Source organism: Manis pentadactyla, chromosome 1, assembly GCF_030020395.1.
Source record: "Manis pentadactyla isolate mManPen7 chromosome 1, mManPen7.hap1, whole genome shotgun sequence".
Lineage (NCBI taxonomy): Eukaryota > Metazoa > Chordata > Mammalia > Pholidota > Manidae > Manis > Manis pentadactyla.
This window is the reverse complement of record NC_080019.1, coordinates 23,187,501-23,214,426: the sequence shown is the minus strand read 5'-3', so window position 1 is coordinate 23,214,426 and position 26,926 is coordinate 23,187,501. Positions and strand designations below refer to the sequence as shown.

Below are 26,926 nucleotides of genomic sequence, written 5' to 3'. Positions count from 1 at the left end.
GTGTTCATTTTAGCTAATGGAAGAAAAAAGGCTGGTCCCAAGAGGACCTGTTTTTTGTTTTTTTTTTTTTGCTTTTTAGTTTCTTTTGATCTTTAATCTAGGTACAATCAGAGTAAAGTTTTTCTAGATCCTGATTCAAAGAACTCAAGGAACTCTTCAGTTATCACTATGATAAAGGCAAGCTGACCAAACTCAATTACCTCAGGAAAAGAATAGTCTACATTCATAACAATGACATTTCCTCACAAATGTGGATTTATAAGCAATTTCTGGCCCTTAGATTGAGTGGGGGTTCCTATTTGAGGAGGTCTGTGTTGTTTGCCTTCGCTGATTTCCTTTTTTATAATCACAAAAATAATGCAGATTCACTACAGAAAAAATGTTGAGTGCAGATATAAAGAAGACAACTATAATAGCACTTACAGACAAAAATAATTATTTAAGCCCCAGATATACTACATTAAGCTAATATCTGTATGTGCATATTTTCTAATTCATGTGGTTACACTAAGATAGGCTTAAATACCAGCTATTTCAATTCTCTTTAATTTTTCCAGATGAGGAAACGGGTACACAAAGCCAGGCCTAGAACACAGGTCTCCCTGACGCCCGTCTGATGCTTTCTCTAACATTATTTTGTCTATTGGTAGGTTTTCTATGTAGAGAGTAAAGGCTACAGATACCTTAATTCACACAATTACACTTAATCAGAGCAATCTGCAATTTGAGATTTAAGTCAACATGCTTAAAATATACTTAAAATATACTTGGTATATAGATATGCCTGGTTAAATACTAATTCTCTAAAACAGCAAATGGGTTTATACTTACCCCAGAAGATGATGCCTGATTGATTATAAATCTCTACTTTGATAGAGGGTTTCTGATTGCATTAGACAGAGGGCATGAAGACTAATTAAAAATGCTCATACACTCAGTACCACTGATTGCACATAATCTACTGCTCAAAGTACAAGTGTGGCACCTTCTCTAAGATGACAGAGGAGACAGATGAATTTCCCCTCACAACTCCCAGAGGCTATTTGTCTTGATTTCAGGGTAAATTTCCCTAATAATCTAAATCACAAACAGAATGACAGTTCAAAACCCGGGAACAAATTTTACTATTCTATCTGAGCCAGGTCTGCTGGTCACATGGTATCTGATCAATAAATAATTACAGATGAATTGGCAAGGAGGTCTATGGGCATACTTTAGGGTTTTTCAAAACTAATTTTTCTAGGTGCCTACATAATTGGAAACCATGTGTGTTCCAGTGAGCTAAGGGCAATACATCCTATATGCCACCCAAAACCATCCTTAAACTGGTTCCCTCAACTATGTGTGTACCAGCCCTATAGCAAGTGGTTGTACTGATCACCCCTTTGGGGCTACAATTATCTGGCAATCAACAGTACTGTGACCACCCAGGAAAACATCATCAAGGTAAAACACTGCCAGGTGCATTCTAAGAAGGAAAGATTGGTGGTCCTCACCTTTGTCTGCTAAGGACACCTCTACTCACCACAAATCACTATCACCAACACATGCCACGGAGCTGAACAGGGAAGGATGGGAGGAAGGTAATGGTCAGTCTGTGCTCCCCAACTCCTCAGGAAATATCTGACCCCCAACTCCACTCCCATCCCAGAAAGCTACACCACCAGCCTCCTCTTTGACCTGATTCAGGATTTAGGATCCTTACTACCTTCAAGACATGAGAATAGGAGAATCTACCCATTATATCACCTGAAAAGTACCCCAGTGTTTTAGGAACATGTACCCATCGCCTGCAGGCGGCTCCTGTGGCACCTCTGTCTGCAGTGGAGGCAGTCAGGAGAGTGGGGGACAAAGCAGTGTCTGGTCCATGGAACTTACACTACACAGGGCATATTTGGGGACCTGGCTCAAAACTCAAAATCTTACTGAATGGAGATATTTGTCACATTAGCTTTTGATCCACTTTCTGTATACAGGCTCTGACAAATGAAAATGGATTAGAAATTACATCATCTGTATTAATAGCAAGGAAAAGAGTTTTGAAATCAATGATAATTCAACACAGCAACTATAAACCTAAGGTGGAAAAGGGAAAAAGTCATGAGACTCTGAGATTGAAAAGTTGTCATAGTCTAAGTAATGAAAGAATAAACCACGAAAAAATAGGGATGAAAAAAACAGCAAAAACTGTTAAGCAGCTGCTCAACTTCCACTTTTTGAAAAACAATCAAACAGCAGCATTGAATAATACAATACCACACATCCATACAATCCACATAATTCTTCCATATGAATTGCCAGCACATGAAATTTACATTTCTACTTTGTAACTCTCTTATACATTCTTAATATATTACTGTGTCAATATTTTTAAAATTCTTGCCTCGTTTACCTCAAAGAGTTTTTCTGAGATGTCATTGCAACTGAATGGTGTATATTTTCTAACAGTGGCTTTAGAATTTCAACATCAGACAGGACTTTAGGAGACTAGATATAGCTGAGGAAAAACAGCCATAGAAAAACATAGCATTTTCCCAGAACTTTTTCTGAATACAGCCTCTTCCCTGAACAGTTTTTCAAAGCAAATGAACCTGGTCCATTTGGCAAAACTTGCCGAATTTAGAAGATACTAGTTCTAAAGTTCATAAATTAACATTTATGTGGTAAGATTTCATTTGGTTTGTTTGTATTTTCCAAATTTTCTGCTAATTAAAAACCTTTCTATTTTTTATTTAAAAAAAAAAATTCTTGCCTCCTTTACCTCATTCACTTCTTCATACTTCTCTCACTGGGTCTTGGAGGTCCAGATCCTGGCCTGGGCTCTGTCCCTATAGACATCAATGTAATTTACATAAGTGTCATTAGGCCTCCATTTTCTCATTCATTTATTCAACAAATTCTTTTCTGCATCAGGTTCTGTGAGAAGTACAAGGAATACAACACAGAACAAGTCAAACATGGTCTCTGTTCTGAGGGAGCTCAGAGTCTATAAAATGAGAGTAGATATGAAATCAACAATCCCTTTTAAATTCTCAAGTTTTTTACTTTAGTCTTCCCCGTTTCTTCTGATTCTCATAGTTCTAACGTCACCTTTTTCATTTCCATTATTAATCACCTTTAGCACCCCCAAAATAGTTAGTGCCATATGAAAATTTTATCCTCTAAATACAGGTTCACAAGGCAAGAAGACAATGAATAGCAGAGGTCTATAAAAATCACAGCCTCAAAAACATGTACAGCAATACTGTTTCAGATCAGCACCAAAAGTGAGGGAAGGTCCCAGGGGGAGAATGGGCAGAAAGCAAAACCACCTCCTCTTCCTCAAAAATTGGAATCTGATCCCCTGAAAGTCTGGTCACTGGGTCATTCAATCCTGATTGCTTAATGACAAAGTGTACAAATCAGCAGACATTATGGCTGAATGTTCCAAATGTCTACTAATTATGGCCAAGTAGATGAAGGCCTCAAAAAAAATAATCACACTTCACCTTATCAAAAGGGTTGCTGGCACAGCATTAATTAAAATACCTCAGCTCCCAACTTCATTAGGAACATGATAATTATCTTCATACGAAATTTGCTTTATAACACTTGAAATGCTTCAAACCCTAGGATGACAACAGAATATAAACAAGACGACCATGCATGAAGGCTCCTGTCCATTACTGTGTGGCTGCAGTTCAAAGTTAAGAGCTCCCCCCTTTGGGAATAATGAGCATTAACAATCCTGAGAAGAAAACACTATTATCATGTTTATCATTAAAGTAATATCAGCAGCACCTAACTTTGAATCATTCCCATGCACCATTCACTGTACTAAGTGCCTTTTACATGCCCCAAGCTCAGAAAGACTGAGTCCCTTGCCAAAGGTCACACAGCCTGTATGTGTCAGAGCAGGGACTTAGAGCCTCGATCTGTCTGGCTCCAAAATCTACACTGTTAATCACTACACTGCCACCAAGAGGTAAAATCAGAGTGGAGGGGAGCAGGAAGAGTAGAGATTGGCAATTCCAAGCGTCTTTTTTTCCCCAAAGCACAGTTTACAAGACTAAAAACAGTTACAATCACAGCAGTTGAATGCTGGACCACTAAAGAGGCCCAAAGAGAAATCCAAAGAATTCCCCAGATACCAGAAAACCCACCTTCTCCCCCAAGGCTGGTAAGACTTGAACAAAGAGAAATGTCAAGGCTGTGGCATGAGGACAAGTGATTCATCAAGAAGGTGCCTACATGGGGACAAGCAGTGGAGCCACAAGCCATCCAGCCAACACCTACTGAGTGCCTACTGTGTACTGCTGCCAAGCTACTGCCCTGGTTATGCTGTCCAACCTCCGTATGCTGGGAAGAAATCACAAACCCCTAACAGAGGAAGAGAACCTGTACTGAGCACCTGTGAAGAGGAAATGGGCGGGACAGACGGACGGGCTGCTCTGGGAATGCTGGCCCCTCGAGTTCCACAGCTCCTGCGAGGACGCCTCCGTTTAAGACCTCCCCCCTCAGCCCAGGCCCTCGTTCAGCTGTACTGCAGCGTGAGCGGTATTGACTTCAGAGCACGGAGTTTTAATTATTTTCTTCAATAACTGAAAACTCAGAGTCTTTCTTGGAAGCTCTTTGCCTTAAGATGGAAAAAAGGTAAGCTATCCTAGCTGTCAAACACTAGGACAACACTCACAGACCAGGCCCTCCAGGAACAAGGAAGGGCCGGCGCTATTTCAGCTTTCAACACGGCCCTGCCTCATCTCTGAGGAACTCAAAAGTAAAACACATGTCATGGCCCAGTGGAGTCAAATAAATCTGGCTTCAAATCCCAGGTCTGCTACCTATTAAGTCTATAATTGTAAGCAAAGTACTTAACCTCTTTTGGCCCAAATTTCTCAATTTCAAAACAGGAGTAACCTCCATCGTAGTTATCTTATGGGCATTACATGAAAGTGTACTCTTCACCCCACTGTAGTATATGCCCTGCCCACAGCCCCTTGTGAAGGAAGTTGGTAATATTCCCAGCCAATGCTTGGGGGAAGCCTTAGGCAATGATTTTCTATACTAAAACACACACACACACACACACACACACACACACACACACACACCACACCACACCACACCACACCACACCACACCACACCACACCACCACCCCCTTCAACCTGCTAGTCATATGGAACAGAACCTGACAGACCAGGATTGGAAATTATCTAAAAGAAACTCATCTTTGGGATGGCAATCAACCTATATGTGGTTTATTGTGGTTTAATTTCAAAGCTGCTGGCTAATTAGCTCAATCCTTCACATTCTCTGGGAGATCTAAACTAAGGAAATAAAGCTCGTTGGTAGCAGGCAGTGAAGCAGAGAGACCCCTGCCCCCCTGCCTCCCCCACACCCCCCTAATTCAGACTAGCAACTTGGAGAGTTGGGTTAACGCTGAGGGCAGGCTTCCAGAATGACACACACCCCTCTCAGCAGAGGCGCCCAGAGCAAGTGAGGATCCAAACAGCCTTTGGTTCCAGCCTCTGGCATCCAGTTCCCCAAAGCCCCAGCCCTTCCCGAAGCCTGGGGGTTTCCTCTTCCCAGGACCTAACAATAAGCCTCCTTAGAACTGAGGTGACAAGAGTGAATCTGTTCTTTGCAACCAGACAGAAGGCAGTTAGGCAGCCTACGCCCACCTGTGAAATCAGCCTGAGGGTCAGGGAATCATTCATGAGGCTGCTTTGTAGGACATCACTGAACATGCTGGGGGGGGGGGGGGGGAAGGACACGATCCATTTAGCAAAGAAAGGCCCAGGCTGCCTTCTGCAGACCCAGGCCACCAAAGGAAACAACTCAGGGGAGGGGACACCCCTGCTACAACAAGTGTATGGTATCTTTAAGAAGTTCCATGAAGTGAAGGACCAAGTCAAGTTCAAAAGTCCTCATATCTTTGCCACCTTTGAGGAGGAAAAAATTTAGCCTCCTTTGAGGAGGAAAAAATAAATAAACCCTAGCACTTCTTGAGATTGAAACAAAGACAAATGTTGTTGGTTTATTCTTTAGGTTTTCTTAAGGAATGAAAAGGCAAAGCAGACCATCCAAGACCCCTCAAAGCACAAAACAACAACAAAGCAACAAAAACCCTAAAGTATAGCCTCCCTGTTCCCCCCACACAAATACATAATTTAGAAAATGACAGTCAAAATAACTAGCTGTGTCAATCATGCACGAGCCAGGACATGAAGCTTTTCCCAACACCCAACTCCTGGCGGCCGGGCGTCCAATCCCATGCCTTCTTTTTTTTTTTTTTTAAGGTATGATTGATACATACTCTTATAAAGGTTTCACATGAAAAAACAATGTGGTTACTACATTTACCCATATTATCAAGTCCCCACCCATACCCCAATGCAGTCACTGTCCATCAGTGCACCAAGATCCCATGCCTACTTTTCTGGAACACCTTTGGGGTCTCTTTCCATTTATCATTTATTTTATTATCTGGCTTGCAACCCAATTTGTTCCACTTCATGTTTCTGGTTTAAATATGTGAGCTCTATATTTCAACAGAGTGGACAATTGGGTTTCTGAGAAACCCCTGACATACATTTCATGGCTATCTGCTTTAGAGCCTCTCTCAAATCTGCAAAGAACATGGAAAAATTGTTTGCTGTATATTTAAAGAGGCAGTAGACAAGCACTTCTGCATATATCAAACCTGTGGAGGCAGCCAGGGGTACTCTAACAGGTCAACACATAATTTATCTAGATTTACTTTTCATCAGACCACTACTCAGTGGAGCTGGAAAACTATCATTCCTATTAGCTTTTCCTTCAGCCCAGAGAAGAACTAGACTCAAAGTATCTGCTTCTTTGACAAAGAATTCACCTCTCACAGGGTTAGGGATACACACAAAAATTTAGATCTAAAGCCACTGACCTGGGTCCATTCAATATGATAGGAGAAATACCTGAGATACGAAACCTTAGGCTTCTGTTTTGAGCTACATGGTTTTACTCTTTTCTCTTACAAGACCCAGTGCCTTCCTGGCACTGAGTGGTAAGAGCTCAAGGTGGTAAGCAGTGAATCACAACAAACTTCAGTGAGTGTTTTCCTGCAGCCTAAAATAAAATTAGAAACTTCGAAGCTAATAAACCTTCTGAGGTCTGAACATCTCAAGGTTATTCATTTCTAAACTTCTCCAGGAAGGATATAAACACAAACCAAAAAATGTGCTTTATGATGAACAAAATTTCTTATGCATGAAAATTCACATTTTAATTGTCAGGATATCATACTAAAGCAATGCAGACCTTTAACTTCTCACCCTAATGTTACCCCAAAAGAGTTCATTTTCCAATAGGGTTTGACAAGTGCAGAGGTGAGCAGCAAGATACCAGCTTTAAGCAAAAGCTAGGACTGAATTATTTTTATATGATGAAATTGATAAAATGGATCAAATGGATTTAATTCCTCATTTTGCCACAAAGAAATTTCAGAACATTTATGCAACAAATGGCAAATAACTTTACCAGAGTTGGGGTAACTTAAGGGGGGGTTTTCAATTTGTTGGGAGTATCTGCCCAGGCCATCTTCTCTGTGCCCCAAACCCCCCAATTCAAAGGTGGGGTTCGGCAGCCATTTGGCATACGTGAGCCTGGCTGCCCTGCCTCCTGCCTTTGCCGACTGGACTGCAAAAATGGGCTGAGCCAATCAAATCTTCTCCTCCAGGAATTTAAATCAGAACTGGAAAATGCTAAATGAGTTTCTCTAGTTACTTCAATAACCAGGACATAAACTCAGGAGGTATAAAGCAGTCCAGTTTAGCTATGTGGCATGAAAGCCAGGGTAGCGCAAGAGAGAAAGAAAGAAAATGGAATGGACTTCTGAGCTGGCATCCCGAGCTGGAGTGTCACCCAGCCTAAAGCACAGCTGTGCCTAAGCTCCTTATGATACCAGAATCCTTTCAGTAAATGTCCCTTTTTAACCTAGCAGACATTTCTCTTAATTTCACCTGTTTCAATCAGGGCTGGGGCTAGAGCAGCACAAGCATGGGATATGAGTTAAGTAATACGAGAATGCTCTTTCAGCAGGTGAAAATAAAATAATCACCAAAATTCAGAGTCAGAAACCCTACTCTGATCAAAGGAGATGGAGCTGACTTGCCACTTGAGAATTTGATTCTTATTTGTCATGTATTTATTATAGCATTTTAGTTCAAAATCAAAGAGCTTCAAGTTTTTGTATGTCAAGGGTAATACTTCCCAAGGTCATTTCTTGCTGTCCTCCCTGCTCTCAACCGTACTGTGACCCACCACAGCAAGTATATCTTTCATCTTCCCTTGAGTGTTAATTTATTCGTGTTTAGCTTCTTCCAGAAGCCTACAGTGGCTTCCCACTGCTTGACGTGTCAAATTAAAACACCCGATGAAGTGTTGCCTTCATTAGCTCTGCAATATCTAACCACGTCATAACCCATTATGCCTAAGCTCACAGTCAGTCCTAAAGTCAGCTCTCCTGTTTATCACCCCACAGTCACAAGACTCCCACTTGAGTTGAGCACACAGCACTTGCTGGCATGTCCTCTCAGAAAAGAGTAAAGAGTAAAGAGAAGGGATTCCAGAGTCTGGACACTTGGACACCAGTTGCAATTCTTCTATTAAGCAGTTATCTTTTACTTTCTACAGGCCTGATTTCTTCTCTATAAAATAAAGATGCTGAGACTTGACCACTGGCTTTTGGCTTTTGTTCCACCCCTGTAACACATCTAAGAGATGTGTACAAGAACACATGAAAAATTAAGTAATAACATCAGATGAAATATGTCACATTAACTAAGCAGAATATCCAGGAAGAGACTGCTATTGGTTTGGCCAGGATCATGGCAGAAGTAGGCTACGCCATGAAGGATAAGAAGGACACAGACCAATGGAGGGACACACGCTTATGTCACTTAGGTTTTCATTTGCTTTTGTGTTGGATGCTGATAAATGGTATTAATAAACCATTGGGAAAAAATATATATTAAGAGATTGTACTGGGAAGGCAGAAGAAAGGAATTATTCTAAAAATTTATCAAACACTCAGGAAGGTTTCTATAAGGCAAAGGATAGTGCTAAATGGGGAACCTGAAGGTAAGTGGACATGGCCCACTAGCGTCTAAACTCTGAGGGCAGGGACCACATCTGCTCCACTCACACTGTACTCCCAAATCTTAAAAGCACCTAGTCGAATGCTCAATAAATATTTGTTCAAAGAATACATAAATATATCCCCTGCCTTTAAGGACTTGTGATTTTTTTTAAAGAATGGAGAATAAAAGAGAAAGAATATGTTGTCCTTTTCCTTTAGGATACCTGATAAATGTGGCATCAATTCTACTTAAAGGGAGCCCTTCTAGGGATAAAAGAGGGAAGACTATAAACCTCACACAATAACCACTTTCTACAATAAATGATCAAATCCCACCATGTTAGCAAGAAAACAAATCTGTCACTTGACTCTGTCTTATGCTGATGCATTAGCTAAGAATGAGCCTTTTAATAGAAAAGAATAAGTCACTCCTTAATGGTAAGCCCAAGAACTCTCTGAAATACATATTAATTTGCTTCAATATGCCACCTCCTCTTTAGTTGATTTTCCCCTCCAACTGCCTCAACAACAGGCAATTACAACACAAGCACTAGATCCATGCAGTTCAAGAGACAAACACTCCCCTTAAACCAAATGCATTACCATAGCAACAAAGGGACTGCATTTGCCATTCTCTACCTACCATGGCCTGATCAATTATTTAACATGCCTGTACTATAGTGACACTGTATAAATGATCATGTTCATTAGCAGCAAGAGTCAGCTCTGAGGAAACTGCACACACCAGACAGCTAAACTGATCACAAACCAAACACACACCCCTTGCTGGTGATGGTAAAGATCACAGAGCCAAAAGGAGGGAGGAAAAAGCATTTTTCATTTTTAGCTTCCACTTTAGAATTATATGAGTATATAAATCTCCCAGCTCTTACTAAAAAATAAACGAAAACATAAAAATTGATTTATACCTATAACACATGTTATCAGAAGTTGTTGAAAACAGAAGATTAGATAAGGAGATTAGACAGCCATAGGATGAAATTCATCTTAAACTTGTTTTATGGTTTTGGTTTTGGTTTTGGTTGTCCCATTTTCTGGCTTATTTCTTATTTGGAGAATAGGCAGAGGACTGTAAAACCAGATACTGAAGGAAACGTACAGCAGGCAGCAGCCAGCTGGGACTGCCTCTCACTCAGGTTCAGTCTCCACTGACTTCCCATGGGCAGATTCCTGAGAGGAAAACGAGGACATCCGAGGTTCCTGAGATGGGAGAGAGATTCGCTCATCAAGAATAACCAGAGACGAAGTTCAGTGCCAGGACTCCTGTAGTTCACCCTGGGACATACCTCAAAACCTTCAGGTCAATTCAACTAAACCCAACAATTCTATCTTCAGCCATCTCTGAGTTTAATCCAGACAGGGGTTGGGAGAGCCGCCCCTGTGCCTTTGTGTCCACAGTGACCGAGTTACAGGATCAGCCCTAAAGGCTGCATCAGCGCTGGGGCTGCAATGGAGGGTAAATGGCTTTTTGATTCACATCGCTGTGCTCTTTCCTGTCACCCCTCAGAAAGAGGAGGAAAGAGAGGAAAAGGGGCAGTCCTCTGAAAGATTCTAATTTATAATAACAGACCATAGTTTGATAATGAAAGCTTCTCACAAACAGGATTCTATTCTTGGTTAAAAATAACTAATGTGGCCTACAAAGGAAATCTCTAATTCACTGACAAATTAAAGGCATATATAAAAATTTGAAGAGCTCATTCTTATACAGAATTCCTATGACACTGCCCCAGATATAGTCCTCTTTCTGCTTTGCCAAAATCTAGCTTGCCACAAACTACACCTATCAAACATTTATTAGACAGTGGAGATTAATTATTTATAAACTGTAGTTTTCCAGTAGTCTTTCCACAGATATTTCCACAAATATTAATTTTTAAATTTTTATTATTTCAAGCACAAGTATAACCTCTTAAAAGATTACGATGTACATTTATTTCATTGTCCATACGGAGAAAAACCAAAGTTTTGAGAACATGGAAAAAATGCTAAATATTCATCTCAAATAATTTTTTTTCCTTAAAATCTTGTCTTCCCCAAGAAAAGCACCACAAATACTTAAAATAATATCTAGGGTGGCCTAGAGACCACATATTGCTCCTCTAATTGGATAAATTACCTTAAGAAGCTAAGCATTCACAAGCACTTCACGGAGTGGTATAAATTTACTTATACACCCACATAAAGTAAAACACGCACCTAGGGATTCATCTACGCAGCTAAATGTCTTGCTGATTACCATATAAAAAAAACTTCCGATAGATAACCTCTCACATCTGACAGTACACAGGACATGAGTTATGACTGCTGTTCTGTTTCCATAATTAAGTGAATGCCTTTAGACAACTGGTCAAATATCTGCCTTTCATTTTCAATTACTTGACATGCATGCATACACATGTTTATAATATATTAGGGGACCCATGGAGAATAAGTTCTAAGGAAGTCCTTTTGAAGTTTTCAGTCTTTACACTTGTCTAACAACTTTGGTCGACAATATAATAGAAGCAATCCATAAATGAAATTTAGAAATAAAGTGAATTTTCTTCTTCCAGCTGATAAGGACTTCATGGCTACTGGTCACAGTATTCATACAACCATCTTGTCAATAGCAGACACTCTCATTTGTCACAAAACTCACAAAACTAAATATTAGAATGTACCATGTAAAGCTAAACAGTAATATTGCGCTTGTACATATTCATCTTGAATTTTGTTTATAAATTATTTTTACCACTTGTAACTTAAATAATCAAAGATGAAACAACAGAAGTAATGTACATCACAACGTTTGTAATAGCAAAAAATTATAAACTTCAAAATATCCAACAATGGCAAAGTGATTCCATATGATCATGGACATACATACAATATACAACTATTAAAAATGGTACAAGACAAGAGTAATCAAATAGATCAATGGAATAGAATAGAAAACCCCAGAAGTAGACCCCCACATATAGTCATGACTTTCAACAAATGCACCAAAATCCTATGGGTGAAAAAAAAACCTTTTCAACAAACGGTGCTGAAATAACCAGATATCTATATTGAAAAATATTAGCATTGACCCCTAACCTCCCATTACTCACACAAAGTGACTTGCAATATAATACAGATATAAACATAAAAGCTAAAACTATTAAGGCTTTATAGGGAAATACAGGTCATTATCATGACTTGCGAGTGGGCAAGTTTTCTCAGGTCACAAAAAGCAACAATACAGGAAAAATAAATGTGACTTGGCTGAAATTTAGAAATTCTCAAAGATATCGTTTTAAAAATGAATAGACAAGTCACAGACTGGGAGTAAAGATCTGCAAAACATATCTGACAAAGACCAATACCCAGATATGTAAAGAACTTCAAGAGCTCAGTAATAAAAAGATAAACAACCCAGTTTTTTAAACGGACAAAATATTTAAATAGATGCTTCACAAAAGAAGATAATGCAACTGGCCAATAAGCACATAAAATGTACTCCACATCCTTATACCACTACATACCAACTAGAATGAACAAAAGTAAAAATACTGACAGACTTAAGGATGTAGAGCCACTATAAAGGTAAACATATATCTACTCTAAGATCAAGCCATAGTCTATTCCCAGGCACTTACCCAAAAGAAATAAGAAAAAATATTTATATATAAATATATGCATATGAATATGTGGATGTATATATACACAAACACACATTCATAAAAAGACATGTGGAAGAATGTTCACAGCAGCTAAAAAATGGAAGTATTCGGGTTTCCATCAATAGGATAGTATGGAAACTGCAGTATATTCACACAATAGAATACTACTCAGCAACAGAAAGGAGTAAAAGTACTGAATCACACAGCAACCTGGATGAATCTCAAAAACATCACACTGAGGGAAAGAAGCACCACACAAAAAAAAACAATATGTAATCACATGTTGTATGATTTACTTGCAATCACTGAGCAAGCAGGACTGATCTGTGGTGGGAAAAGTTACAACAGTAGTTGCCTCTGCAAGGGCAGCGGGTAGGGACTGATTAAGAAGGTCATGAGTGAAACTCTCTAGGGTAATGGTGATGTTATATAGTCCATGTCATCAGAGAGTCTAAGTTACACAAATGTATGCATTTGTCAAAACTCATCAAATATACATTAAAGATGTAAGACTTTCATTAAGTACAAATTTTTTATTAAAATAATTCTGTAAACAAATAGTACATTTTACTTAATAAGCATACTGAAGTATTTAGAGGACATTTCCTGATACTGGCAATTCACTTTGAAATGTATCAAATGATTACGATGGACTAATGAATAGAGAGAATGATAGATAAATGGATATATATGTAATAAAGCAAGCGTAGAACAATGTTAATAGTAGAATCTAGATAAGTATAGGTCTTAATTGGTACATTCCTTCAACTTTGCTATCTGTCTGAAATTTTTCATAATTAAACTTTTCATGATAAAATATTGAAAAACATGGTGTGGGAAGTTTATTTACTAACATGGAAAGACTATATATGTATATAGTTAAATATAAAAATCCAGATACAGAATACCATGTATAAAATGATCACATTTTATGTTCTTAAAAGATAAAAATTTTGCACAGAAAAAGAGCTGGGCCAAGATAACCAAAGTCAGCATATGGGTGGTGCATTTAATAGCTATCTTTTAACTATTTCACAAAGGGACACTATATTTATTATCCAGTTGCAAAATAAGAGCACTGACAGTCCCCTGGATTTATCTAGGTTATCTTAATTACAATTTTTAATTGAACAGCACATATGTATTTCATAGTATCCAAAGACTGCTCTTCCTAAATGGAGCAGCCTAACAAGGATTTGGCAGATCATGATGGGTTTCAGCATCTCTTTCCACATGCTTCTAAGCATCCAGTATGTCAACCACAGCATTTTCCTTTTTTCTTTTTTATTAAGGTATTATTGATATACACTCTTATGAAGGTTTCATATGAAAAACAATGTGGTTACTACATTAACCCACATTATCGAGTCCCCCTGCATACCCACTGCACTCGCTGTCCATCAGTGTAGTAAGATGCCACGGTCACTGTCTGCCTTCTCTGGGCTACACATCTTCCCCATGATCCCCCCACATACCATGTGCGCCAATCATAATATCCCTCAATCTCCTTCTCCCTTCCTCCCCCACCACTCCCCTTTGGTAATCATTAGTCCCTTCTTGGGAGTCTGGTAGTCTGCTGCTGTTTTGTTCCTTCAGTTTTTGCTTTGTTCTTATACTCCACAAAAGGCGGAAATCATTTGGTACTTGTCTTTCTCTGCCTGGCTTATTTCACTGAGCATAATATCCTACAGCTCTATCCATGTTGTTGCAAATGGTAGGATTTGTTTCTTTCTTATGGCTGAATAGTATTCCATTGTGTATATGTACCACCTCTTCTTTATCCATTCACCTACTGACAGACACTTAGGTTGCTTCCACATCTTGGCTATTGTAAATAGTGCTGCAATAAACATAGGGGTGCATATGTCTTTTTGAATCTGGGATCCTGTATTCTTAGGGTAAATTCCTAGGACTGGAATTCCCAGGTCACAATGCTATTTCTATTTTTAGTTTTTTGAGAAACTTCCATATTGCTTTCCACAATGGTTGAACTGGCTTACATTCCCACCATCAGTGTAGGAGCATTCCCCTTTCTCCACATCCTCACCAGCATTTGTTGTTCTTGGTCTTTTCTATGTTGGCCATCCTAACTGGTGTGAGGTGATATCTCCTTGTGGTTTTTATTTGCATCTCCCTGATAATTAGTGATATGGAGCATCTTTTCAAGTGCCTGTTGGCAATCTGAATTTCTTTGGAGAATTTTCTGTTCATGTCTTCTGCCCATTTTTTAATCAGCTTATTTGCTTTTTGGGTGTTGAGGTGTGTGAGGTCTTTATATATTTTGGATGTTAACCCCTTGTCAGATATGTCATTTACAAATATATTCTCCCATACTGTAGGATGCCTTTTTGTTCTTGTTGATGGTGTCCTTTGCTGTACAGAAGCTTTTTAGTTTGATGTAGTCCCATGTGTTCATTTCTGCTTTTGTTTCCCTTGCTCAAGGAGAGGCATTCAGGAAAAAGTTGCTCATGTTTATATTCAGGAGATTTTTGCCTATGTTGTCTTCTAAGAGTTTTATGGTTTCATGACTTACATTCAGGTCTTTGATCCATTTCAAGTTTACTTTTGTGTATGGGGTTAGACAATAATCCAGTTTCATTCTCTTGCATGTAGCTGTCCAGTTTTGCCAACACCAGTTGTTGAAGAGGCCTTCATTTCCCCATTGTATGTCCATGGCTCCTTTATTGTATATTAATTGATCATATATGCTTGGGTTTATATCTGGGCTCTCTAGTCTGTTCCATTGGTCTATGGTTCTGTTCTTGTGCCAGTATGAAATTGTCGTGATTACTGTAGCTTTGTAGTAGAACTTGAAGTCAGGGAGCATAGTCCCCCCAGCTTTATTCTTTCTTCTCAGGATCACTTTGGCTATTCGGGGTCTTTTGTGGTTCCATATGAATTTTAGAACAATTTACACTAGTTTGCTGAAGAATGCTACCACAGCATTTTCTTACTGCTTTGCAAATATTTGTTCCACTAGATTATAAATTCCTTAAAGGAAAGAGCTGCATCTTAAAATGTAACTCAGTATCTCTAGAGATCAGGACAGTATTTGGCACATATGGGACAACATATCCTAAGTGAATAGAAGAAACAATAAATAAACAAAGAGCAATTTCAAGAGCCCCTGGATGGACCCTCAATTCAAAGGTACCTCCTTCACTCAGATTCTAATACAACCAAAACTGAATCACTAGAAACTATTACTTTTGTTCACTCCTTCTGTCATCAGAAAAATCTTTAGGATATAAAAATCCTTACAGAATGATAACACTTTAAGGCACTAAATCCACTAATAGATTGCTTAATAGATTGCTAGCTCCTTGAAGGTAAGAGAAAGGGACCATGTCATAGCAGGATCCCAAGCACAGCAGGGTCCCTGGGACAGGAAACGTTCAAAATAAATCATGTATCAAACTACTGACAGGTTAAAGTTAAGCAAGAGGTTAAGGGGAAGCTGGGTGAAAGGTATATGGAAACTTGCCATATTATTTTTGTGACTTTTCTGTAAATCTAAAATTATTTTCAAATACAGTCTTTTAGGAAATGCTGGCAAGGATGGCCCCATGCAACTTGTGTAAGGAGGGAGCTAAAGAAGGCTTGCAGGAGCACAGAAAAGACCAGAACAGGAGAACAAACCTCTCCATCCAGTTCCCAATCTTGTCCAAGCCCAGCCATGTTTTAATACTTTCAGTTTTAAGAAAAATATTAGGGTCTCCCAAAAGGTTTCTACCCCCACCTGTACCCCGCCTAAAAAATATACATATATATATATATGTATATATATGTATATATAAATCAATCCTTGACCAAACTGATGTTTCCAATCCATGTCACAATATGTCAAGAGATATAAAGTCGGGGGAGGAGGGTTTTTTTTTTAATGTAGTTTCATCTACACAAAACATGAGGAGTAACTATACCAAGTATAGGATTTAGAAAGTACTTTCAGTAGCTCAATGGGAAAGGAACATAGAATGAACAAAAAAAGAACCCCAGGGGGCAGTCTACCTGAACACTAGCCTTCTGCAGGCCACCATTATTCTTTGCCCTAACAATTATTTATTTGTTTGTCAACTGAGAATGACAACAGAGGTAAATTTCACACAAGAATAAGCTCACAAATAGTGCTCTCAGTCTCCAAGGGCAGAAGTCACATCTGCTAATGGATTTTGTACCATCCCTGGCTCAGTGCCCCATGAAGGTAAAGAGCTTAATAAATGCTTCCAGTGGTGCCAGTGGTTGAAAGAATTTGCTTCCAACTCATTTACTCTCAAGTGATATGTATTAAGCATGCATTTGTACAAGGATAGTCCCACACTAGAGGCTATTTGTATTCCTCCCAAAGAATGCCTAAAACTGCCCACAAAGAGAAATTTCATCCAAATGGAGGAAAAACCATTGTTTTAAGGGTTTCCCGGATTTACCTAGGGGCAGAAGTTTTAGGAGGCATGTTCCTTCAAAGTTATGGGTAGTTATCAGAGGAGGCTGGCTGAGGCAGGCAAGCGTACACAAGAGCTGACTGATAGGGAAATGGGCTTTTCCAACCTTTGAGTTGCATGTTTGTCCTGTTCTCTCTCTTCCAGGGTCCAGACAATCCTGAGAGACTGACCTTACCTCATTCCAGGACTCAGTGGAATCCAATTCCAAATTGTCCATTTTTGTTTAGCCTACAATTCTAAGCTTCACAAGACTAATGAAGTCAAAACTTGACCTACCCTTAGAGCCTTTCTACACAAGTACACCAACGAATTTGTGATTCAACCAATGATTGTGGTTCAAAGGTGTGTGGCTGTTCACCTACAGGGCAAGTAGAAGGCAACCTGTTCTTCTCATCCCTCACCCTTTCACCTATAGCTCCAGCCTGGGACACACAGCCATTCACTTACTCGTAGTTCCTGTGCTCTGATGAGGAACATCTCTAGACAGGCCGGAACCCAGCCCACAGCAAAAGGCTAACAATCCCAGAGCGGGCACCCAAGGGGACAACGCTGGCCAGTGTCAGCCCTTGGTACTCAGAACATTACCATGCTGCAAGTGAAGGCAGGTTCCAGACCCTTTCTCCCCTCAATTACTGTGCCTGCCTTGTCTTCCCTGGATCTTAAGATCCCAAGAGGTTGGTTTTCATTTGTAAATGTTGTACCTCTCTGAGTTTTTCTAGGATGAAATAAAAACAGAACTACTCAAAAGCACAAAACCTCCTAAAATTACACAATCCTGTTACATAAACCCCTCGTCAATCTCCCTAGCTTCACTTCTGTGCCTCTTCTGAACCTTTTTTGTAAATCTGCCTGGTAAGGCCTGCCCGACAGCTCAGCCTTCCTAGGGTACCTCCTCTAGGCTTCACCTTGAAACGGCTGCTTCAGTTTTCATTCTGCATTCTGTCTGCTCCTTCTGAGTCTTTCAGACTCGAAATGCCTCAGGAAAGAGACTCTAATTTCAGCACTCCGTCTGTTCCCAGGATCAGCAGTATTTACGTTCGCTGTTTAAATAACATACAAGGATCTCTCTGGTAAGCACTAGCCTATGCTATGCTTTTCAGCTCCTGATCACCTATTTCCCTACAAATGTCTACATCTCTACTTAGAGTAGCAAATCTCAGCTAGAAACCTCTTGTTGAAAAGTATAGATGCTTTATTTTTGCCTTAAACACTAATGGAATGTGAGAATTGATTTCTTTTGTAGAAGTATGAAGATTTGTCCTCTATCCCAGGTTCACAAAATTGGTTTCTAAACTAAATTTAAGAAATAATTACCACAGTTCTAAATTTCTTCCCTTCTTACATTCTTGGTTCCATATTTTCACGTTCTGAAATTCAGCACTCTTTTAAGGTATGTTTTTTTCTTATTTAGTGGAAATACTTCCCCAGCAAAGAAAGATCATAGAAAACTCAGTAGAGCCTTAGAGTCATAGTAAATATTTTATTAACTATCCTGTCTAAAAAATCACCCCCTCTACATAGGTTAATTCCTTTCCTCTATCTTCCCCATCCGAATTCTACCCCGAAAATATAGGTCGTGTCTGCTCTTGTTCAAGAACATGATTTATTTATGCAAATGTGCTTGAAGATGAGACCTGATCTTCGGCTTTCTGAGAAAACCATATGGCAAAACGCATCTACAGAAAAATCACTGACCAAACCTTGGCAGACTATCAGTCTCTTGGGTATAGCATGATCTGTCCTACTTTATTAAGAAAGCTTCTTCAAGTCTGACTACTGTTTCTTTCCTTATCTATCTCTAGGTAAATGAAATCAGTTTGCAGATGGTCCAGAGTTCAGAAGATTATTAAAAGTTTTACGTTTTTAGAAACCACAGATAGCCATTAAGTACAGAAGCTTTTTGCTTGTGGTCACTCAGTGTATAATTGCTGGCCTGGAACACCATACAGTTTTGCTGTCAGTGCCCAGCAAGCTAGAGCACTGCCAGTACCACACTGGTGCAGAGCAGGGGGTGCTGGGCCGGTGTCATTTCCCCGTCTCGTCTCCTGCAGTCATTACAAGGATAGCAGACAGTATGGGCCCATGTTTTCAATACAGTTGAAGAGTTTAAACGACTACTATATTGAAACATTTGTTTTACTATATGAACTTCATATTCTTGTTCTGAAACTGGACTGCACGACCACTTTGGTTCTGTGTACTTATCCCGTCTTTGAGGAAACAAAAGTTGTGACTCTACCGCGATCCCACAGAGAGAAAAATGCTCCGTTCTTCTGGCATACTTATTCCTTCTAGGTTCCACTTAAGTCAGTGCTCCTCCCCAGTGCCTCAGGACATACTAAGTCCCGAGGGCCTGGCTGCCTCACTGTAACACCACAGCAGGCTCTCTCCACAACCTGGACTACCCTTGGGCAGACCCTAACCCCCTGCTTTTTGTCCTCTGATCGTCAATCAATTCCGTTCCCATCCTCTATCCTTCCTAATTAGACTTCCACTCAGGTTTGCTTTGAAATGCAAAACAACAGAATGTCCCCAGGCATGGATCCTGGCTAAAGAAAACCAAAAAGGTAAGTATTCTCCACACAGGTTATATGGTTATGGTTTCTACAAACTACGAACAGCCAAGAGAGACAACTTCCGATATCAAACTAGCCTCAACAAAAATAACTCAAGAACAATTATTCTAAAACTATTCAGTGCTTTTCCCCAAATATTTTTTAAGTATATATCTTCCTACATTTCCTTGAAATAACTCATAGGGAAAACCTTTGCAACTCATTTATTCTAAAACATTTATCAGGAACAAGCTACAGTGCTTAAAAATTGGCCAATGATCATTTCCAAGGTAAGATTTTTTTCTCCCTATGGTCATGGTTGGCAATTAGCAATACCAGCTTTGGAAAAATTCTGAGGTAGATTTAACATGAGTGTGCCCTTCAGCATGGAACACTGGGGCCTCAGTGGTTCATTAAGCCAGGGATTAAAGTGAACATTCTAAGGAAAAGCATGACTCTATCCTCAGATACTTCCTCAAACAGTGTATTCATCAGGATGTTTGAAGTTACAGGTGGTAGAAACCCAACTCAAATCTGCTTATGCAAAACAAAAAATATATTAGTTCCTCTAACTTATAAGAAATTTTTGGATAGCACTTAGAGTGGAAGGAAGCTGGAATTAAGACTCGACACTGTCAGGTAACTTGTTTGCTCTTGCCCACCACCCACCTCACTGAATCTCTGCCTCTCTCTGTGCCTCTTTGCCTAATATCCTCCTCCTCTCCCTCCCATGTGTGTCTCCAATGTTACCCAGGAAATGAACTCCAGGCTATCATTTGTCCTGCACTTACCTCCCAAAGATACAAATGTCTTACCCACCAGCTGTATCAAAAAGTACTGGGAAGAGCTCGCCTTCTTCTGACCAGATCACAAGCCTTTGCCTGAACGTATCACTGTGGCCTGGAAGATGGGGCAGCCCAGGAGGTAGGGGTCTCTAAATGGTGAAACCTCGGTCTCCTGCTTACTTTTGTGACTATGAATGGAAGCTGGGGAATGGAGAGGTCCTAAATCAACATGATTATTATCTTTATCAAAATCACATGAAGTAGGAAAGAAGTCTCCAAATGGAAAGGGCTATTATTACCAAAAGAGCAATGAGAGAAAAACATTCAGGGCAGCTGTGATCATTAGCTACTAGAGTCTATCACTGACCCTTCCATGCAAAGATGAGGTGGCCATCTACTCATATGCGGTCCCCAGAACTTCTTAAAATTGTTGAGAAAGGGATATCAACCTGCCACCCATTCAAATGACCATTGAGAAGCATAGGAATAGCATTTTCTTGATGAATAATTTTTAATAACTGAACTCTCAATGCTCACAAAAAGATAATAACCTTGAATTATCTGCTGCTTTGTTCTTATCAAAAGCTTAATTTTAGGAAATAACATTCAGGGAAGATGTTCTGTCCCTCTGTAACTACTGGTTACCTTCCCAACAGCTGCTTTGCCCTCCTTTTTTCGTTGGAAGAACTTGATTTTGTTAGGGTATCTACTCTGGCCCCACATGACTCAGGGTCAACTCCCCCATCAGGGTTAAAATCTGATGAGGGAAATTCTCAGCCAATCATGATGGTCCTGTGCTCCTTTCCAGGGCTGGCTTTAGTGTGGCCAGTGACCCATTTTCAGCCAATGAGACATGTGGGAAGTCAGCTATGGAGTTCCTAGGGTAGGGTTCCCTGCGCCTATAAAGAAGACAAAAGAAAGGCTGGAACTCTTTCTACTGCTGAACAATACTGCAGCCACCTTACAATCTAGAGAGGGGCCAGCTTATGGCAAGCACTGAAAATGGTGGAAAAGAGAAAGAGCTCACTGATCACACAGTAGAGCTACCAAGTCAAGTAGTCCTGAAATCTATCACAGAAACATCTATTATCTGGGATTTGTGGTTAAACTGATTTACAGCATCCTGTCCTTTGGAACAACAAACAACAAAACTTTCTCTTTACCAACAATAATCAGATTGGACAGTTAATTGTTATTTTAAAGAGTGGGCAAACCAATTTAAAATTATATAATTAAAAATTATATAAATATTATTTTGTTTTCATTTAAACATGTGAGTATACATTGATTCACCAGTCTTTGGAGGCAGGAACAAGGTGCTTTCTTTGTGTACGCAGCCCTGCTTACTGGTATTACATACCTTCTTTCTTACATAACCACCTCCACAATGCACACTTATGCTTTCCCAGCTTTGGTTTCTTTAACATAGATCAATAAAGATATTTAGAAGTAATCTAAATGCAGAATCCTTACAGAGTTTTTATAATCTTTTCACAATACTTTACAGTTGTCTTATCTATACCAAATTTAAAAGCAGTTTTTGACACATTCTCAAGTTTTTCCAAAGCATTAAAATTTTTTTTCTTAGAAATATCTTTTTGCTCCCATATTTAATCACTTGATATAACTAAATTACTTAATTACAATATTAAGTAAAATTTGCACAAATATATACACAGATGATTAAATGTAAACATAAAATTCAACTGGAGGAAGCACAAGTACACAGTCTATTTAAGTGGCCATTAGCTACAAGTACAACTCAGTGTGTTGTAGATGGCAGTCCGTACACTTTGAAGAGAAAATAAAGACTGGATTGATTAATCATGAAATTTGCTGAAGTAAAGGTCAATTAAGAAAACTTATAAACATGTATTAGATCAAGCATATGACTTGCAAATTCTTTCTCCGATTCTGTAGGATGTCTTTTATTTTCTCGATAATGTCCTTTGATGGACAAAATTTTTCAATTTCTATGAAGCCAAATTTATCTATTTTTTTTTCTTTTGTTGCTCTTGCTTTTGGTGTCAAATCTAAGAACCCACTGCAAAATCCAAGACCATGAAGATTTGCCCCTATGGCTTCTTTTAGTAGGTTTATACTTTTAACTCTTATACTTTAAGTCCTATTCCTTTTGAGTTAATTTTTGTAGACTGAGTAAGCTTCTTTTGCAATGGCTATCCAGTTGTCTCAGCACCATTTGTCAAAGACACTATTCTTTTCCCATTAAGTGGTCTTCTGACCCTTGTTGAATTTCAACTGGCCATAGATATTTAGGTTTATTTCTGGATTTTCAATTCTATTCTATTGGTCTAAATACCTATCCATATGCCAGTACCACACTATTTTGATTACTGTGGCTTTGTAGTAACTTTTGAAATCAGAAAGTTTAAGTTCTCAAATTTTGTTCTTCTTGTTCACGACTGTTTTAACAATCAGGGCCTCCATATAAATTTGAAGATTGCCTTTCTTATTTCTCCTGCAACAAAAAAATCATCTCTACCAAATTGCACTTTAGCATTAGGTACTTGGCTTGAACTGAGCAACAATACAAGGATCAGCTGTACGAAAATCATTAATGTAACCATCATAAGGATGTTCTTATAGAATGCTGTTTTCCACTGCCCTCTTTAACAAGGATCCACAGGAGTAATTCCTCTCAGGTCTCAATTCCTAAAAACAGCTCCTTGATAAACAGTATTTTTTAATTGGAACAGAGTTGAGAAACAATATTATGTTGGTTTCAAATGTACAACACAGTGATTCAACACTATGTTACATTATATATATCACTAAATGTTCACTCTGGTAAGTGTGGTTACCCACTGTTACCATACCAAGATATTACAATATTATTGGTTGTATACTCTATGCTGTACTTTCATTCCTGTGACTGCTTTATAATTTAAAGTCTGCACCTCTTTATTCCCTTCATCTATTTCTCCCCCACAACCAACCCACTTCCCTATGGTAACCAATGGTCTGTTGTCGATATTTATAGGTCTAATTCTGCTTTGTTTGTTTATTTTGGTTTTTGATTCCTCATGTAAGTGAAATCATATAGCATTTGTTTTTCTTGGTCTGACTTATTTCACCTAGCATGATACCCTCTGGGTCCATCCACATCTGTCTCCCAAGATTTCCTTCTTTCTATGGCTGAATAATATTCCATTGTGTCTGTGTACCACATCTTTATCCATTCATCTATCAAGTGGGTTGTTTCCATCTAGGCTATTGTGAATAATGCTGCAATAAACATAGAATGAAACTGAATCATTGTCTTTTACCATACAAAAAATAAACTCAAATGGATTAAAGACCTAAATATAAGACCTGAAACCATAAAAATACTAGTAGAAAACAGGCAGTAAACTCTTGAACATTAATATTAGAAAATTATTTCTGGATATGTCTCCCCTGGCAACAGAAACAAAAGCAAAAATTAACAAGTGGCACTCCATCAAATTAAAAATTTTCTGCACAGCAAAGGAAACCATTTGTATTTGCAAATATTTCAGATGATAAGGGGCTAATATCCAAAATATCTAAAGAACATTATACAAATCAACACCAGAAAAATAATCTGATTTTTAAAAATGGACAGACTACCTGAATAGACATTTTTCCAAAGAAGACACACAGATAACCAACAGACACATGAAAAGATGCTCAACATCACTAATCACCAGGGAAATGTAAATCAAAATCATGAGATATCACCTCACACCAGTCTGAATGGCTAATATCAACAAGACAAGAAGTAACACGTGTTGGCAAGGATGTGGAGAACAGGAAACCCTCCTACACTGTTAGTGGGAATGTATATTGGTGTAGCCACTATGAAAAGCAGTATGGAGGTTCCTTCAAAAACTAAATATAGAAATACCATATGCCCCAGCAATTCCACTTCTGGGAATTTGCTAGCAGAAAATAAAATCACTAATTCCCAAAGATATATGCACCCCTATGTTTATTGCAGCATTATTTAAAACAGCTAAGTAATAATATGTTTTTAACCTTAAATACACTATGTGACTTGAAATGATTGTGCTATAGGTTTTTAGGGGAACGTGCTCCACTCACACCACCTTCTCACAAATCTCTAGAATGATCAGAAAGTCTTTAGACCTTGTGAAGTATTTGAACTGGGAGAAAAAAAGAGAAGTCAGAAAAAGTAAACAAAACTAAGTCATTCTAATGGAAAAAAACTGGGGTGAAGTTGCTAAATCCTGCAGCTGAGGTCTGCAAACACCATGAATCCAGAACCCAAATCTAACCTCAGGGAGGCTCAGCTGCCCCCAGGACACTGGCTCTTGGATCCATGTGATGTTTCAACTTGTAGGCACTCCCCTCCCCACCCCCTACCACTTAATTTGAACCAGCTGTTCCTATGAGCCTCAAGTGCAAACGTATGGTCCACATTCAGTAACAGGGGCAGACCTTGTCAATGCATTTCTGTGGGCTTTAACTTACTGTATTCACTTATTTTCACCTTCGAAACTTTACCTTTCTCTTTTATCTTATATTTCTAATAGCTGTTCAATTTTTTTTTAGAAAAAATGGAATATAAATAACAGGAAAATAAAAACGAGTGTCATGTTACCAATCTATGGAAAGTAAGCAGTCTGTCTACAGATATAAATCCAGTCCGCCTCAGTACAGTGGTAAGGTGACCCACCATTTCGGTAATAACACTTAAGATAAATTCTTTAACTTTCTTTACAAAATACCAGCTCATTCTTCAATCAGTAATTTGGATTTACAGCACTTATCAGAAAGATTTATCTAAAGTTATCTACTGTCCACTTCCTTTCTTAGACCACAAGAAATAACTAATACTTGAGAGTACTAGTCTCCAGTACAACTGTTTTCTCCATTCTACCATATACTTTTATTCTTGTAATAATGGTTTGATTGTATATGTGTGTTTTATTGTCAGCTTTAAATCCATTTTGAAAATAAGCAAAGTTAACCAGACAATTAAAGCCTAACTCAATGGTCATTGCTTCCTTCCTTTCTCCTTTCTTCTCCATCAGAAGCTCAAAGTATACAATTTTTATTTTTATCAGTGGGCACAATCCTCTCTGGTTGCATCTTGGACAATAGTGCTGATGAACACAAAAGAATGTGAGAAGTTTAAACAGCACATCTAAATAACACATGACTCAAAGAAATCTGAAGAGAAATTAAGAACTACACTAATAAAAATAAAAACAAAACAAAATTTGTGAGATGCAGAAAAAGCAGTGCTTAGAGGAAAATTTTTAGCACTGAATGCTTATATTAGAAAAGAAGAAAGATCTAAAATCAATAATACAAGCTTCTACCTTAAGAAACTGGAAAAAGAAAAATAAATTAAACCCAAAGTATGCAGAAGGAAAAAATAATACTAAAAATTTGAGGACAAGTCAATGAAATTGAAAAAGAAAAATCAATAGTGAAAATCACTGAAACCAAAGCTGGTTCTTTGAAAACACCTTTAAAACTGCTCCAGGCCTGAGTCCCCCTCGAGGTCACACAGGCGCCACCAGGACCTGACACCAACTCCCAGAAAAATGATTTAAAGATTCAGTTCCTGCAGAAAGGGGCAGGACACCCCATTTCTCAGGCACCACCGAAGTACCTGACAAGACTCCCATCCTATGCTTTTACAGAAGCTGTATTTACTTTCCACGAAGTGCTTCTGGCAGACTGCTTTACTGGAACCTATTACACAGTCACCAATTTATTCGAAAAAGGGAACAAACAGATACACACAAAAAAAATTCATTCATTACTCATGGGATATGTCACAGTTAATGGTAACTTTAATCAAACTTTTTTCTGTTCGTGTAGAAAAACAGCCACATAAATAACCATATAAGGGATCAATGGAGCATCTGTTTCATCCGTTAAAAAAATCAATTGGCAGACTGCTGCTCAGATTTTCTGGTGTGTTTAAAGAAAACCATTTTCAGAGAAAGAAGCTGTTTCTTTATTTGAAAAAAATCCATAATCTCTTTCCTAAATTTGTTTTCTATACCATAACTACATTCTTTGATAGAGGTGCACAAACATTTTAACACAGGTGCACTTAATTATAAACAAACATGAAAAAATTTAGGCTAGCCATAAAATATGAAAATAAAGCTTTAAGAATTTCCATTAGTACTTTAGGAAAGCAAATTTCATCTGGAAATGTTTCTGTACATCTAAATAGCATAACTATACTTAACAGAAAGTCTAAGCTTCTGAATTCATGTCTACTGAACAAAATGAAGGAAAACTGCCCCCTCATCATGACCAATTTGTTCTGTCAACTGACCTAAGTTGGGTGTTTATATTGCCTTTATTACTGCTGGTATCACCAAAATTCAAACTCCATGTATTTTGTTATCTTC

The 26,926-nt window shown here is 38.6% G+C and overlaps 1 protein-coding gene across 5 annotated transcripts in view; it reads right to left on the bottom strand.

Moving 5' to 3' along the window:
* The window catches only part of FHIP1A (FHF complex subunit HOOK interacting protein 1A), a 246,957-nt gene that overhangs the window by 120,590 nt on the left and 99,441 nt on the right, over positions 1–26,926 (bottom strand). The window contains exon 3 of one of the 5 annotated variants that reach the window (XM_057493990.1): positions 2,762–2,828. The exons of the other annotated variants lie outside the window; for them this stretch is intronic. The gene's annotated coding sequence lies outside the window, so the exon portion shown is untranslated. The remainder of the gene's footprint in view (positions 1–2,761; positions 2,829–26,926) is intronic. 5 annotated transcript variants of the gene reach the window in all.